Genomic DNA, 6,372 nt, shown 5'->3' with positions numbered 1-6,372 from the left:
GTGCCCGGCGCGGCTCGGCCGCTGGACTTAACATCGCCCGGTGCGGCCGCGGGACGTTTCGGGCTGTCTGTCCGTGGGTGCGGGGGGAGGAGAGGGGAAGTTTTGTTGCCTCCATCACAGTGAGGGGGTGTTTGGAGTCACTGTGATGGATGTTTGTGTTGGGGTCGTGTGTCCTGTGTTCTTTTCTGTGACTGCTGAAATTTCGTTCGGTGTTGTGCCGAATGACAATAAAGTTTTGTTATGTTATGTTATGTTATAAGGTGGATGTTCACTGTCTTTGGATGGATGCACCCATTCCAAAGTCTCCATATCCTTCCTGTAATGGGACGATGAGAACTGCTCGCGATACTCCAAATATAGCCTGACCAAAGTCCTCTAAAACTGCATTATAACTTGCTGACTCTTACACACAATGTCCCAACCTATTAGAGCAGGCACACCATAGACTGAGGATAAAGATGTCATTGATATGATTGTTGTAAGATGGTCATGCCAAGGATGCAGGCAGTTTCAGGCAGAGTACCAGGAATGGGAGTAGGCAGTGCAGGTCCCCTGTAAACACCCCCCTCGACAACAGGTATGGCCTTTGGATACTGTTGGTGGAGATCACCAGTCAGGGCAGTGCAGCAGCAGCAGTCAGGTCTGTGGTGTTCAGCCTGGCTCTGACACACAGTGGGGAAGGATGAAGGGATGAGGTCCTGCAGAATGAATACAGGGAGTTTGGCAAAAGGTTAAAAAGCAGGAGTACAAAGATAGTGGTGGTGGCTCGTGGTAGCCACCAATAGCATGGTTGTGCAGTCTTTAGTCTTGCACAAAAACCTATGGACGGGAGAGATGAAGGTGGAGAGGTTGTTACACACGAGCAACCCCACTCTCGGGCCGCAGGAGGTGGATTCCAGTGGCACGGTTAGACGTTACGGCTGGAAACTCCCTTGGCTTCACTGGATGGCCATGTCTTCTTCGTGCTTTGAAATGCCCTTTGCACTCCACAGTGCGTTGCTGAGCCGCCCTCTCGGCTGTTGAACCCTCCAGTGGATTTCTTCCACCCAATTTGCCAGCACAGACCTTGCATGCTGGGCTGAGCAAGTCCATGAACTCACTGAGGGTCTGAGACCCGTCAGTTACCCTCGTGTGGTTTAGCACATCAGCTGAAGCAGTTTTCCAGGGTGTGGCCATTGCCGCATGCTAACAGCTTCTTGGAGCCACAGGTGAGAGCTGGGTGCCAGATGGGGACCAAAGGTGGACAAACTACCCTCAAAGCACCATGACATGACCCCCATCAGAGTTGCTACCCCTCCCTGAGCACTCCCACAGAGAGAGTAATCTCCGCATTACTCCCAATGCCACATGCTGGTGAAGGTAGCAAGGGGAAGTTAAGGGCCTATCCCACTTAGGCGATTTTAAGGTGACTGCTGGCGACTAGGCTGTCGCCGACAGTTCGCGGGCATGATCGTGGGGAGTCTTCCAAAAATAGTAGTGGATCTCGGCGCGTCGCTGAGAAATCATCCGGTTTGAAATTTCTCGGTGACAGCTGGCTTGTCGGCAGGTATCATTGCTTATTGTGGGCACTGTCACATGCTGTCCCCAGGTTTGCAAGGTTGCCGCCTGTACTTTATCATGACATCTCATTCAGAGTTTTTGAATAAAGTTGATTTTGGTGATTTTTAAAAAGGCAGGTGTCGGAATTTATTGAATTTCTAAGTACTTTCTCATGACATCTCATTCAAAGATTATAGTCACATTTGTTTTGACCATTAAAACCAAACGCTGACACACACACTGCGCGATGAGACACTTTTCATTCATTTATTTAGATCAATGAGGCAAGCACATCCACAGGCATTTCACTACGTTTATTAAAGGCCAAAGCTCACACGTAGACAGACACTACTAACACAAAGATAAACTGAGTTTTACTGCTATGCTGTTTGTAGGGGGTATGGCACACCTGACCATAAGGACAGCAAGGTCCGGCCAGACCATTTCACACGTCACTGTACTTTGTGCTTGCCTCATTGATATAGTCGGATAATTGCGCTCGGCCGTGTTCACGCGTCGTGATGCATATGCAACCGGTCTCTCGTCTTGCATCAGGACCGCTCCAAATCCACTGTTGGAAGCGTCTGTGGCAATTGAAACGGGTGCGTTCACATCGTACAGTTTGAGTACGGGTGGCGATGTGAGAAGACACTTCAGCTTGTCTACTGCCTGTCTGTGCTTCTGCTCAAAATGCCATGCTACTCCTTTTTCTGTTAGCTGTCTAAGTGGGGCGGTGAAGGGGGAGATGTGATGTAAGTAAAGTAAAGGGGGAGATGTGATGTATATGTAATCTAAATGCCAGTGCCCCCTGGAGGCCAAAAGCAGAAGCTGGCAAATGTGTTTTTGCCTCGTGACTGAGGCCAGGTGTTTTTCTAGAAGTTTCCTGGGGCGGAGGTTGATTAAAATCTACTTCCAAGATGTCGGACGTATATTCATTGTGACCCTAGTCACAACAGGGTCTTACAGCGGACATTACAGTGTCTATGTGTGAGCTTTGGCCTTTAATAAACGTAGTAAAATGCCTGTGGATGTGCTTGCCTCATTGATCTAAATAAATGAATGAAAAGTGTTCTCATAGCACAGTGCGTGTGTCAGCGTTTGATTTTAATGGTCAAAACGAATGCGACTAGAATCTTTGAATGAGATGTCATGATAAAGTACTTAGAAATTCAATAAATTCAGACACCTATTTTTTTTTAAATCACCAAAATCAACTTTATTCAAAAACAATATATTCCTATTAAAGATGGATAACTGCATGCCAAAATCTTTGTTTTTAAACGGACACTTCACACGAATGCAAAATTTACCTAGAAGTTTCACTGGACGGACCTTGCTGTGGGTTTGTTCACGTGTGAGCTGTGCTTGTGACACCTCCACATAAGTGCAGGTTTTTGTTGGTTGTCTTGCTTGCCGTGGTCCCTGTCATAGTGGACGCCCTAGGTAGCGAAGACTGAGTCGCCGGTTGTCATCAGCTTGCTGTCGCCTATGTGGTAGGTTCTCTTACCTTGTCGCGGGCATTATCGTGGACATTGTCACTAGGGTTAATTTTTTAGGCGATCTCCTACGACTTTGACAGTCGCCGGCAGTCGCTTAAAAAATCGCCTAAGTGGGACAGGCCCTTTAGGACAAGTGAATGCATGGCTGAGGAGATGGTGCAGCAGACAGCCATTTAGAAGATTGTATCATTGGGATCTGTTCTGGGGCAGAGGCGACCTTTGCAAGAGGGATGGGTTACAGCTGAACTGGAGGGGGACCTCATGCTGGGCAGCTTTGCTACAGCTAGAGGATGGTTTACACTGACTCAAATTACTCCGTTTTGTTTATTGTCACGTGTACAGTGAAGAGCTTTTATAGACAATAGACAAAAGGTGCAGGAGTAGGCCATTCGGCCCTTCGAACCAGCACCACCATTCAACAATGTGACCATGGCTGATCATCCACAATCAGTACCCCATTCCTGCCTTCTCCCCATACCCCCTGACTCCGCTATCATTAAGAGCTCTATCTAACTCTCTTGAAAGCATCCAGAGAATTGGCCTCCATTGCCTTCTGAGGCAGAGAATTCCACAGATTTATGACTTCATACACTTCACCTCCAATTTCCATCCTGCCCTTAAATATACCTGGACTATCTCCGACATCTCCCTCCCATTTCTGGACCTCACCATCTCCATCACAGGAGACAGACTAGTGACGGACATTTACTATAAACCCACTGACTCGCACAGCTATCTGGACTACATTTCTTCCCACCCGGTCCCCTGCAAAAAGTCTATCCCCAACTCCCAATTCCTCCGTCTATGCCGCATCTGCGCCCGGGATGAGGTGTTTCACACTAGGGCTTCCGAGATGTCCTCGTTCTTCAGGAAACGGGGCTTCCCCTCCTCCATTATAGATGAGGCTCTCACTAGGGTCTCTTCTACATCCCGCAGCTCCACTCTTGCTCCCCCTCCCCCCACTCACAACAAGGACAGAATCCCCCTCGTTCTCACCTTCCACCCCACCAGCCAACGGATCCAACATATCATCCACCAACATTTCCATCACCTACAACGGGACCCCACCACTGGCCATATCTTCCCATCCCCTCCCCTCTCTGCGTTCCGCAGAGACTGTTCCCTCCGTAACTCCCTGGTCCACTCGTCCCTTCCTACCCAAACCACCCTTTCCCCTGCAACCGCACGAGATGCAACACCTGTCCCTTTACTTCCCCCCTCAACTCCATCCAAGGACCCAAACAGTCTTTCCAGGTGAGACAAAGGTTCACCTGCACCTCCTCCAACCTCATCTATTGCATCCGCTGCTCTAGATGTCAACTTATTTATATCGGCGAAACCAAGCGCAGGCTCGGCGATCGCTTCGCTGAACACCTGCGCTTGGTCCACATTAACAAAACTGATCTCCCGGTGGCCGAGCACTTCAACTCCCCCTCCCATTCCCAGTCTGACCTTTCTGTCATGGGCCTCCTCCAGTGCCATAGTGAGGCCCACCGGAAATTGGAGGAACAGCACCTCATATTTCGCCTGGGCAGTTTGCAGCCCAGTGGTATGAACGTCGACTTCTCCAACTTTAAATAGTCCCTCTGTCTCTCCCTTCCCCTCCCCCTTCCCAGATCTCCCTCTATCTTCCAGTCTCCACCTATATCCTTCCTTTGTCCCACCCCCCTGACATCAGTCTGAAGTAGGGTCTCGACCCAAAACGTCACCCATTCCCTCTCTCCAAGATGCTGCCCTCCAGGCAGTTACTCCAGCATTTTGTGATACATTCACAGAAAGGAACTTTAAGAGTGGTCTTCGACTGTGCTGCAGTTTTGAAGGGTAAATCACTTAACTGTCAACTGCTGCAGGGTCCAGACCTAACGAACTCACTCATCGGAGTTCTCATCAGATTCAGACAAGAGCCAGTGGCTTTGAGGGCGGATATCAAGGCAATATTTCATCAGGTCAAGGTATTGGCCTGCTGAGTTACTCCAGCATTTTGTGAATTTTCTTATTCCACAGATTTACAACTCTCTGAATGAAGAAGTTTTTCCTCATCTCCGTTCTAAATGGCCTACTGTAGCGACCATAGAGAATGGTCCAGGTCGTCGAACCCTCGGATTGGCCAGCGAGGTCACGTGGGAACGCGACCATGGGGATTGGTCCAGGGAACGACATCGCTGATTGGCCAGCGATGTCATGTGCGCGTTTGGCACCCGTTTTAGTCAGTTCGGCGAAGTCTTCAAGGAAGACAGTAAGTTTGTATTGGTTGTCCTGTACCTTGTTGTTTAACTCTGTATTCGTGTATTGCGGCTGCAATAAACTTCGTCTACAATCAACAAGTTTCGGACTCGCCATATTGGTGACCCCGACGTGATCTGGACGATCACCGACTGAGCAGGAACCCGACGCCTCGTTGACGATGACCGAGCAGGGCACACCGGAGTCAAGCGCGGCAGGCGTTCATCTTCCGTTATTTTGGACGTACGCACCGCAAGCTTGGTTTATCCACGCCGAGGCTCAATTCCATATAAAGAAGGTGTCGGACGAATCCACGAAGTACTTCTACCTCGTCAGCGCTCTATCGCCGGACACAACCAAGCGCGTGATGCGGTTCATCGTAAATTCACCTGCGGAAGACAAGTACGAGGCCAAGAAGAAGGTATTACTGCGAACCTTCGGGTTGAATAAGCATGGTGGTGCGGCAAAACTTCTGCACCTACCGGATCTTGGAGACCAACTGCCTTCCGTCCTCATGGCCGAAATGATGATGCTAGCCGGTGAGCATACGGATTGCCCGATGTTTGAACAGGCATTCCGCGAGAAACTTCCCGAGGATGTCCGATTGCTGCTTACGGATTGTTCTTTTAAGGACCCCGAAGCATATGCAGCGAAAGCGGACGCGCTCATAGCGGCAAAAAACAAGGCAAGTGGTTCAATCAACAAAGTCTCGACATCGGTGACCACGCCACAGCGACGGCAAGATGGCGCCACGTCTCCCGCCAATTCTCCGAAAGCCCGCCAAAAAGATCCGCACAAGCGCGGCTGGTGCTATTATCACCTACGATGGGGTAACGAATCCCGCAACTGTCGTTTGCCTTGTACCTTCGCGGGAAATGCCTCGGCCGATCGTACATAGGGGCAGTTACGATTGGCCAGAACCGGCGCCTCTATGTCCATGATCGATTCACGGACACAGAATTTTTGGTAGACACGGGAGCCATCGTCAGCATAGTGCCGCCGACCGACCTCGAAACCAGATCGGGTAAGACAGGTCCCACCCTCATCGCGGTTAATGGCAGCCCAATTCGCACTTTCGGTACACGGAAGATGTCCCTTGTGTTAGGCCTCC

The sequence above is a fragment of the Rhinoraja longicauda genome, unplaced genomic scaffold (assembly GCF_053455715.1).
Source record: "Rhinoraja longicauda isolate Sanriku21f unplaced genomic scaffold, sRhiLon1.1 Scf000368, whole genome shotgun sequence".
In the NCBI taxonomy this organism is placed as follows: Eukaryota; Metazoa; Chordata; class Chondrichthyes; order Rajiformes; family Arhynchobatidae; genus Rhinoraja; species Rhinoraja longicauda.
This window is presented reverse-complemented; position numbering follows the sequence as displayed.